The sequence below is a fragment of the Gigantopelta aegis genome, chromosome 6 (assembly GCF_016097555.1).
Source record: "Gigantopelta aegis isolate Gae_Host chromosome 6, Gae_host_genome, whole genome shotgun sequence".
Lineage (NCBI taxonomy): Eukaryota > Metazoa > Mollusca > Gastropoda > Neomphalida > Peltospiridae > Gigantopelta > Gigantopelta aegis.
Window position 1 is genome coordinate 96,741,487 of NC_054704.1, and position 11,856 is coordinate 96,753,342.

Sequence of the window (11,856 nt, forward strand, 5' to 3'; positions counted from 1 at the left end):
AATGAAACTACCATAATATCTTTAAAATCGTATCTCCGTACAAAACAGGATGCAAGTGAAACATTTCAATTGTTTTTGTGTTCCTCTAATGTCTTGTGGAACAGCCCGAGTTTAATCAGTTCTTTTGTTGTTGTTGTTGTTCCTATTCTGCTCAATTCTGCTCTATTCTGCTGGTCTCGGTACTGACTCCTACCCAGAGCAGTTTAACAACTCACTGGGTAGATGCAAGACCACTACACCGACGTCTCACTAACCACTAGCACCTTCTGTCCTGTACCTTGTTCCAGCCAGTGCACCAGGACTGGTATATCAAAGGTCGTGGCGTGTACTATCCTTTCTGTGGGATGCTGCATATAATAAAGCGGGTTTCCTTTCTAAACTATGTCAGAATAACCAAATGTTTGACATCCAACAGCCGATGATTAATAAATTAATGTGCGCTAGTGGTGTCGTTAAACAAAATAAACTATATATGTGTAAGGCCACTACATAGATTTCTCTTTCACTGACCACCAACCAATAACCTATTGACCAGGGTCCCATTCCAAGAAGAAACCTTAGCGCTAAGAACACCTAACTGCATGATGTAGTTAGCTGAAAGCTGAGGTGTGTGTCCAGGGCATCATGCTTGAACCTTAATTAAATATATAAGCACGAATCTAAACGGTTGTTCTATTCTATTTTGTCATTCGTTTTAATGAGTGTGCAATTAAACCGAAAAAGATTTCTTCTCAAAAGTACACGTGACACCATACTGTAACATTTTGACTTTCGGTGAGGACCACTATCAACAATGTTCGTTGTGCGGTTTGTCACGTACGACCTTGACCGCATACTGTTCTATCAGGAACTTCCTTTGAGGTGCAGTTTTGACCTTCCGGTGAGAATAACTCTCAGCAGCTGTGGTTTTATCGGGTCCTAATGATTTCACACTGTTATAGTATCTGGAATCTACATTAAGCACTATTCCGAACAATAATGAGGCAATTCACTATTTCACTTGATCTATATGTTTAACCCGTTTCTTTACTTTCAAATGGTGCCTACGTGTACAAATTTGTACCACCAAGAAGACAAGTTATACAACCGGGTATTAGCTGTCAAATAGACTAAACCTCGCCTCCATAACTGTTACTTCTCTGACGCACGTGCGTTTTCAGAAATATGACAAGTGTATTTTGAGATATTAAAAACACCAGGATTATCAAAAACACTTCGAATGTACGGAAACTAATCATCTAAACAATAAAATCTAAGTAACGTATGATTTCAGTTACCAAAAACGGCTATAATAGTCAAATATATGCCTTAGTGTTTAAAAACTATGGTATATCCTTTTAAATACTAACCAAAATGACCACCACCCCCTTCCGCCCGTTTTAAGTGCCCTTTTTAAGTTCCTTTAAAAAATGTGTATATTTTTTAATTAACCATTCACAATATTCAACACTAAATTGTTTTGAAAACGCCTCTCTTAGCATAATATTATGTATTTGAAGATTGTCCTAGAAGCATGCACCCGATTCCCCTAGCACATCTCGTTCGGCTCAATTCCAATCTGCAAACTCGAACTTGCCCTTTTTACAATTTTGTAGCCCCTCCCCTTTACCAAATCTTTGATCTGCCCCTGTCGAAGCAAAATTCTAATTCAGGTCTTTCTGATTTCTATTCTTGATACTGTTTTCTCAGAATACATTGATATGATTACTATGACTCCCTCATACGATAAAAAAACGCAACAATGATATTCTGGTATAAGCAAATATTTTAATTCAGTGACATTATCGTAGTCAAAATTATATTTGTTTCCTTTAATTTTCACATTTTCGATACCGATAATGTAGCTTTTTGTACTCGGTCGGCTTAGGGTCCGTGCGGACTTCAGTGGAAAATTGTATCTTCAGATCCGTAAGCTGTATCAAATGAAATAACCTTTGGTCCTTCTGATGGCATGTGTGGAGGTGACAACTACTTTCAAAGAGACACAACTATAACTAACTGATCAGAAAATACCACAAAGCATACACCGCTGGGGTCCTCATGGATCCCTGGTGTACTGATAACGGTTAATGGCGACCTATTTTTGACGATTTATAAGTAATAGCGACACGCGGAGTTGCACTGTGTGTTTGTTGTGTATCCACCTGTGGGTTTTAAAATTCTGATAGACTTTGGACGATAAGAATGGATTTTTATTGTGAATTTGGCAACGAACAAATTGCTGATGATTTATATAAAATTTTACCCCACCCCACCAAATAAAAACCAGAAAAAAATACTACAACTCACAGGAAATTATTGTTGTGTCATATAAAAATACAGCAGGGACGGGATATAGCTCAGTGGTAAAACGTTTGTTTGATGCGTGTTCGGTCTATGATCGATTCCCGTCAGTGGGCCCATTGGGCTATTTCTCGTTCCAGCCAGTGCACCACGACTGGTATATCAAAGGTCGTGGTATGTGCTGTCATGTCTACGGGGTGGTGCATATAAAAGATCGCTTGCTACTAATGGAATAAATGTAGCGAGTTTCCTCTCTGGGCCTAAATGTCAAAATAACCAAATGTTTGACATCCAATAGCCAATTATTAGTAAATCAATGTGCTCTAGTGGTGTCATTAAAGAAAACAAACTTTAAAAAAAATACAGCTGTATAAAATAAATAAAACAAAATCTAAACTAAGCTAAAAAGTAATTAAATTAAAATGCAGCAAATTCGTCATAATTATTCAATTTTAAGGTTGCAGATTTGTCGGCTAGACCATTTGGACTTTTTGTGGGTGTGAATGTGGGTCAGTTTGACAATGCTTTCATCACAGGAGTGTTCAAGCTCTCATGTCGTGGGTGTGGGTCAGTTTTACAATGCTTTCATCACAGGAGTGTTCAAGCTCTCATGTCGTGGGTGCAACCTCTGATCCGTCAAGACGGGGAATTCTCCTACTGCGTACATCCCACATAATCATATTTTGGTTACTAGTGCATTATTGAACAGTTTCTTTTTCAAAGGTCTTTTGAAACACTTTGAAGTGCAGGAACATTGAAACCAAACTAATAACAAAGTTACCAACCAGGAAGTAACTGTGGAATTGTAAATTACGTCATAGAATAATTATTAAGATAACATTCAGATGATGATAACATTTAAAGACCTGTTTGAAAGGCGATGTGGGGTTTTTTTCTTCTGATTACACACGTTATCTTCCTAGTCCTCTAGGTGTTCATTAGAAAACAAAGGGCAGGACGTAGTCCTGTGGTAAGGCATTCAATGGCTTGATGTGCAATCGGTCTAGGATCAATCCCCATTGGTGGACCCATTGAGCTATTTCTCGTTCCAGCCAGTGATCCACAACTGGTTTAACACAATTCGTGGTATGTACTATTCTGTCTGTGAGATGCATCATATAAAATATACCTTGTTGCTAATAGAAAAACAGTAGCCCGTCAAGTGACGGTAACGGGTTTCCTTTCTTATTATCTCTATGGTCCTTAACCATATGTACGATGCCGTATAATGGTGAATTAAAAATGTGATGAGTACTTCGCTACACAAAACAGGCTTTTCTTTCTTTCTTCCTGAAAATGTATAATTGCGGATATTGTCTGCTAGTAAAATAGAATGTTATTCTCATAAGCGATGAGCTAACAATTGCACACAAACTGCATACCATGTCGACCTATTAACATACACAAGATTAAGGTGAAGAAAGTTCTACATAATTCGAGAGAGGTAATCGTGTGTAAATTGGGGTTTGGTGGCTAGCCATGCTGTAACAAACCGTTTTATTTGACAAGATTTCCGCGGAATTAACTGTCTCGTCCACCATTTACGTTTTCAAGACACCGAGATGAACACCTATAGGTGCAACTATAAACCAAGTTTCATTCCAACTATAAACCAAGTTTCATTGACCTAGGACTTACGGTGTTTAAGAAACTGACCTTCCGACGCCATATAACCGTAAACAAAATGTGTTGAGTGCGTCGTTAAATAAAACATTTCTTTCTTTGAAACTGATCTAAACACGAAACTTAACGCAAACGTTGCCGCCGCCGATGCCGTTGCCGTTGCCGCCGCCGCTATGACTACCGCCGTCGTAAAAGCGAGACAAAAAGCGTGGGTGTAAAATTGTGGACCTCTCTCTACTGCCCTAACTCCGAATCAATTGCTTGGGTAATTCCGCCCTCCCGATCCTGGTATTGGTTTTTCAAGGATAGCGCATATATTGGACATTTTAAAACAAAATATTGGTTTTTCAAGGATAGCGCATATATTGGACATTTTAAAACAAATGTATTGGTTTTTCAAGGATAGCGCATATAGTAAACATTTTTAAACAAATGTATTGGTTTTTCAAGGATAGCGCATATATTGGACATTTTAAAACAAAATATTGGTTTTTCAAGGATAGCGCATATATTGGACATTTTAAAACAAATGTCTTGGTTTTTCAAGGATAGCACATATAGTGGCCATTTTTAAACAAATGTATTGGTTTTTCAAGGATAGCGCATATAGTGGACATTTTTAAACAAATGTATTGGTTTTTCAAGGATACCGCATGTAGTGGACATTTTAAAACAAATGTATTGGTTTTTCAAGGATAGCGCATATAGTGGACATTTTTAAACAAATGTATTGGTTTTTCAAGGATACCGCATGTAGTGGACATTTTAAAACAAATGTATTGGTTTTTCAAGGATAGCGCATATAGTGGCCATTTTAAAACAAATGTATTGGTTTTTCAAGGATACCGCATGTAGTGGACATTTTAAAACAAATGTATCACATCAACACCCAACTGTAATAGCAAATACAGCTGGAATTATAGATTAAAAAAAACAAAAAACCACCAGATAATTAATTCTAATGCATAATATTAAAAATATATATGTTATTATTTAGCAACAGTCTTAAGTCTGGTTTCCAAAAAATATGTGTAATAGACGCAGATCGACACGCAGCCCATCTGCGACTATATTTCAATAAAGCAATGTCTTTGATCACGTCAATTTGCGTCTAACTGCGTTGGTCGGTGATACTTTGAAGTTTTTGTGGAAACCAGCCTTTAATATGTTGCTGTTTAATTAAATAAGAGTTGTTCCAGAAATTATCACCGGGTATGTGGTGGGTGGCAAACCCACCACCACTACCACTACCACCACCACCACCACAACCACCAAGAATCATAATTAAATCAAATAATGAGGCATTACTAACATTAAAAATAATATTCTTGCAAACTCAGCTCCCATAAAAATAATATTCCGTGTGTCTGACACCAATAGTAGATTTAAGGGGTGGGCGCATAATCCCCGTTTCTTTTTTTTTTCTTTTTTTTTTTTCTTTTTTTTTTTGAAAACTTACTTTCTTCCCCATCGCTTATGATAACTTCCAGAAGAGCCCTAATTATACATGAATGAAAATAACACCAACAATTAACTCAACTAATTACCTTATTTGGCAGCAGTTCTTCTAAGACGTTAAGGAATATACTTCCAACAAGTTTTTTTTATGTTTGGAAATCCCTGTGCGTTTTAATGAATGAGTTATTAGTACTCGTTATTTCGTTTTAATGGAGCTGCGTGCATCAAAACGGAAGTAATGCTAAACCAGAGCCGATATCTATACTTTCCTGTAGGTGACCTCCTATGTCACGCAGTTTATGGGCACGCTCCACCGTATTAATACGCCTTCGTATCAACACCAGGCACCCACGCACTCATTTAATAACAAGTCGGCATTTACATGGATTACAGCGCTGGGACGAACCTTTCTCTCTGTTTCTCTTGCACTATTCCCGACCAACGAGACTATTGGCACCTTGCGTCGCCGGCCTCTTTGACACAGTGTTCCAACAGATTCCGTAGCCTCACAGATTAGTCGATGGCATTGGCTGCCAATGGATCCGCCTTCCTTTCAATGTGCGATCATCTAAAATCATTATCACTGGACTTGACACGCGGAAGCAACTACACATATTCGTCACCTTTTACCTTATCTCAAGCCGTTGGTCTCATGCGAATAAAACGATATTTGCGTCTGCTCCAGATAAACACTTGCTGCGAGAAAAAATATTGTCCTTCGTCATCAAATTATGATAACATAATGGTAAAAAATTCGTCTGCAAAAAGGTCCAACTGTGACATAAACAGGATTTGATCAATACTAACCTCAATTTTTATATGTGCTGACCTTTCTTTGTTTCGCATAAAATGCATTTCATCTGAAGTTAATACAAACACCAAAACACCGAACTTGATAATTTATACAATAAGTTTTACTTTACCGGCAAAAAGCTGTACCAGCCCAACATAATATTATGTTCTGCTTCCATATGTCTAGGGATGAGTGTCTTTAACAGAATGTATGATTTTGTTCATAATGTTATTAGAAACCAATAATCACCATCATTAAAACTAATTTATGACATTTATATGGTGCTAGTGATCAAATCGTCCAATAATACTACATCATGAACATTTATACTTTGAGCAAAACTAAAAACAAAAATCAAAAGCAACAATAACATTTTACCCATCACCACCATATTATAATTATTGCGACAGGATGTTAACCATGTCGTCTGATTACGATCAGAAACGACAACTCTGTCATGTGTCGTGAACGCATTGTCTTAAAGCAACTCCTTCAATATAATACTACTACTACTACTACTACATACACCAAATTCGAGCTACATGTATATAGATCACTTATGGAAAGGTACCTTCTAGCAATTATAGTTTAGTTAGATAGTTTGTAGTTATAATCGCCCACTCTTTGGATTATGCACCCAATAGCCGATGTATTTTTCATTCATTCTTTGGATTATGATTAGGCGTAAATATGCTTAGATAATAAAGTTTGCCAAAGTAGTATTTTGTAAGTTATATAGCAAATTAATATATTCGTCCATCCTAACTTCACAGAAACTGAAAACTGAGCGCAAATCCAATCACAAACCTACGATATTCGTTGTTAAAGTCTAAAATGGGAAGAAAAAGCACCACTTTGGCTTTCTAGTAATTTCTGTACCGACACTAATTCATGAGTGCAGCGTTGTAAAAATAAACCTTACACTTGACGTGACAATTCGGCTCACTCTGACATTTAATACCATTGAGATGCGTTTTAATTGGTGTGCTGCTGTTTCTTCTGGTGAAATAAAACCCAGTCGGTGTGGAACGTTCACACCTTTTCATTGAGCCTTGAACATTCAATCTGGTTCGGTGTTGATTGATTGATTGATTTCAACATATTTTCGTGTTTATATCCAGTTAAGGTTCAAGCACGTTGTCCTGGGCACACACGTCAGCTATCTGGGCTGTCTGTCCAGGACAGTGTGTTAGCTGTTTGTTGGTTAGTGAGAGAGAAGAGGATGTAGTGGCCTTACACCTACCCATTGAGCCCTTAAGAACTCGCTTTGGGTTAGAGCCAGTACCGGGCTGCGAACCCTGTACCCACCAGCCTGTAGTCCGATGACTTACCCACTGTGCCACCGAGACCGGTCGATGTTATACGCACCCAGCAGATATCGATTCCAAACACCAGTCGCTAAAAGCTGCAAGCTCCAGTCAAAGTTTGTCTTGTTTCACGATAACAAAGTGTATTAACTACTCCACTAGACCACACTGATTTATTAATCATCTGCTATATAGTCTTAAAGTTTGCTTTGTTGAACGACACCACAAGAGTACATTGATTTAGTAACCATCGGCTTTTGGATGTCAAACTTTTGATATTTTTTACATATAATCTTAGAGAGGAAACCCGGTAAAAAAAAATCCATTAGAAGCAAGGGATCTTTTATATGCACCATCCTGAAGACAGGATAGTACTTACCACGGCCTTTGATATACCAGTCATGGTACACTGGCCGGAACGCGAATTAGCCCAAGGAGCTCACCGACGTAGGTCAATTCTAGATCCGGTCACCAGGCGGGTGCGTTACCGGCGGGCTGCATCCCGCCCCTTAACGACACTACTAGATCTCATTGATTCATTAATCATCGGCTACTGGATATCAAACAGTTGGTGATTTTTAAGTCGTAGTCTTAAAGGAAACCCGCTACATTTGGTCATTAGCAGCAAGAGATCTTTCATGTGCACTTTCCCACAGACAGGACAGCACATACCACGGTCTTTCGAATATTAGTTGTCATAGTCTGGTTGGGACGGAGAAAATCAATCAAATAATGGTTTCAAAGAGGTGAGGTGGTTCGATCGTACAACGTAAGAAACTGTGATGAGCGCCCTACCGACTTAGCTAGATGCCGCCCTGCGCCCTACCGACTGAGCTAGATGCTGCCCCGCGCCCTACCGACTGAGCTAGAAGCAGCCCCGCAATTTCGAGTCAGTTAATATGCTTTGTGTTTCAAAAAATATACTGATAGAAAGAAATAAGGGAACATATAGTATCTGAGACCAAATTTAAGTTACCGTTACTAGACTAGTTATGTCTGTATATAATACAGGCTCTATTTTAGACGGCGAAACGAAGGAGGTTTTTCTCTCACAAAGGTCGGCTCAAGCCGCCGAATTATTAGTAGTAGTGAGAAGCCGAAGTCGTCGTAATGTTATGGATGCCTGTTCTATGTGGGGTTTTCGGTGTTAGGGCTTAGTCTGTCCACTTCGGAGAGTGTTCACTAGTTACTTCTGGCTTTGTTAAGAGGCAATTGTAACCACCTACTATACTCCCCTACTACCGGATGTCGTTAGTTAGTGCCGTGGGTCAGACCAGCTTTATTAGCGGCAGAGGACGAGGACGCCAGGTGGGTGCGGGTAAATGGATGTGGGTTCTGGTAACAGTCATTATTTGCTGCTACAATGTCTTTCATTATTTGTTTTTATCTGTATATGTACACAATGTGTAATTCAGCCTATATATTCTTTAAAAATAAGTTCCTAAAACAATGAAGATTTATTAAACAGAATTGTCATAATATTTATAATTTATAAATAATGTATTTAATTGTAATTCGTGTTACAGTAAAATTGCCAAATCTCGAGGTTTCGTAAAGAAAGTCTAATACAATAACATTGGAATTTGTTGTTGTGTTTGCTTAAATTTGGAACATAACATGTTTGGCTACTTATGGATATAAATGTAACATTAGGACTACACTCAGTACAAAAATAACATTAGGACTACACCAAATACACCAATAACATTAGGACTACACCCAATACAAAAATAACACTAGGACTACATCTAGTACAAAAATAGCATTAGGACTACACCCAATACAAAAATAACATTAGTACTACACCCAATATAGATCCAACATTTTTAGCTTCACATAAAATCATTCTTGGTTGCTCCAGGCCTAACATGTCAGTCGTACAGTACTTGGTGATCAATGTAGCGGCGGTGGAGTCGTTCGTTCGTATTAATTTTGGTGGGTGTCAGTTTGTAAAGCCAGAAACGATATCGCCATCTTCAATTCCAAATAAACTAGAAAACACTTACGGCGCGTTTCATAATCAGACAAAAACCAACTTCCTGTCTCTAACCAAGTGCAATTAGACATGTTCAAACAATTTGAGGCATAGCCTGGGAAAAAATCCGTTCTTGAAGATATAAGTTTTTTTTAAAAGATTAGTCCTCATTTGTGCAGTGAAAGTGTTTCGCCCTTTATCGAAAAACATCCTCACGAAAAGAATTCTTCAACCATCCTTTCAGTAATCCTAAAAATAAAATAGCACAATAATAATAATAATAATAATAATAATAATAATAATAACTCACCCGCCCGTCACACACTTTTTCGGAGCAGGGTGTAACGCAAAAGAGTACAGTATCAGTTAAAGTTTGTTTTGTTTAACAACATAACTAGAGCATATTGATTTATTAATCATTGGCTATTGGATGTCAAATATTTGGTAATTTTGACATATACATGCAGTCTTAGAGAGGAAACCCGCTACATTTTCCATTAGTAGCAAGGGTTATATATATATATGTACCATCCTTCAGACAGGATAGTACATACCACGGCCTTTGATATACCAGTCGTGGTGCACTGGCTGGAACGAAAAATGGCCCAAGGAGCCCACCGACGAAGGTCAATTCTAGATCCGGGCACCAGGCGGGCGCTTTACCGGCGGGCTGCATACCGCCCCTTAACGACACTACTAGAACATTTGGTTAATTTGGAGTTACCGTGCAATCCGTAACTATACCACTATTACTAGACATCTGAGCGTAAATATATGAATAGTAAACCACTACATAGACGACTAGCTATTTCGTGCTGGGTGGGAGTGAGTGGGATGTGGGAAGCAATGCCATTTCTATTATGATTTAAGACAAAACTGCATTGTCATATTGTTGGAGGAAACCCTAAATTAAACTATTGTCGAAAATGACAAAGAACTATATAATTTTGAAAAAGACGTTTTTAAAGACATTTTCCGTTCACGTGTATGTTTGTGTTTCCTGCATTATGTAAGTCTATTCATCGAAGGCCGTTTCTCCTACAGAGGTATTTATATTTTCTATGAACAGATGGGCTGTACAATTCAATGTCAGTAAATAGCGTGCCTCCAATGTTTTGACGACATAATAATGCCTTCAAGGACAGGGCGTGTATCGTCGATAATTACGATTAATCAGATTTTAATATACAACTTGAATGCAAATTAGGAGACTTGTGTCCTAAATCCGACCTGTCATCCTTGTACGTCACGCAGTCGGCTTCTCATTATCCAGACATTATTGTATACAATTACAAAATGCCTCATTAGTAACATCGTGTCTTCCAGCATGTGTAAACATTGTCATACACGATAAGACATTTTGACTTTATATCATGGAACTTCAAATAAAGTCCATTCGTCTTCTGAATGATTTAGATTACATAAAGTGCTCGCGTCTTCTGGATGATTTAGATTAAATAAAGTGTACGCGTCTTCTGGATGATTTAGATTAAATAAAGTGTACGCGTCTCCTGAATGATTTAGATTAAATAAAGTGTATGTGTTTTCTGAATGATTTAGATTAAATAAAGTGTATGTGTTTTCTGAATGATTTAGATTAAATAAAGTGCATGTGTCTTCTGAATGATTTAGATTAAACAAAGTGCATGTATCTTCTGAATGATTTAGATTACATAAAGTGTATGTGTCTTCTGAATGATTTAGGTTACATTAAGTGCACGCGTCTCCTGAATGATTTAGATTAAATAAAGTGCACGCGTCTCCTGAATGATTTAGATTACATAAAGTTCACGGGTCTTCCGAATGATTTAAATTCTTCTTAGTGGGTCGATCAAAAGATGCGGAATTCAGTGTACACTTAGGTCAGACGTTATTAATGGGCTATTTCGAGATTATGACAGGTTTACGTTGATTTCTGTCTGTCATTCTCCAGGCGAAAGTATGTAATAAAGTTTAACCTTTCCTTAATTTGTTTTAAAATTGCTTCCACCAGTAAACACATCAATAGTTATAACTACACGCGACTTTTGTGGAAACTAATTACGTCTATGTATGTATGTATGTATGTATGTATGCATGTATGTGTGTATGTATGTGGGGGGGGGGGGGGGGGGGAGTTGAGAACATTACAACGCAAAAGTTAGTTGGTCAACTTCGTCGTAACAGATGACAGTATGATCCTAACATTAGGCTAATAGGTCGCTACCCATCCAATCAAAACAAGAATGCCGCGAAATGAAATCGCTCGCCTGTCATAAATTGTTTCTGTGCATTGTGGTGAACACCCAAACCACGTTACACTGACCTAGGATTTATAGTTTGTGAGAAATGGATATAAACACAAAACTTTAAAGGAAGAGTTGATGACGACGCTGCCACCACCGAGTCTTGCTTATAGTCTGAATATATTTTAAGTT

The 11,856-nt window shown here is 37.9% G+C and overlaps 1 protein-coding gene across 1 annotated transcript in view; it reads right to left on the reverse strand.

Moving 5' to 3' along the window:
* The window catches only part of LOC121375926, an 89,041-nt gene extending 83,241 nt beyond the window's left edge, over positions 1-5,800 (reverse strand). Inside the window, exon 1 of the mRNA XM_041503647.1 lies at positions 5,454-5,800. The gene's annotated coding sequence lies outside the window, so the exon portion shown is untranslated. The remainder of the gene's footprint in view (positions 1-5,453) is intronic.
* Positions 5,801-11,856: the final 6,056 nt, after the last annotated feature.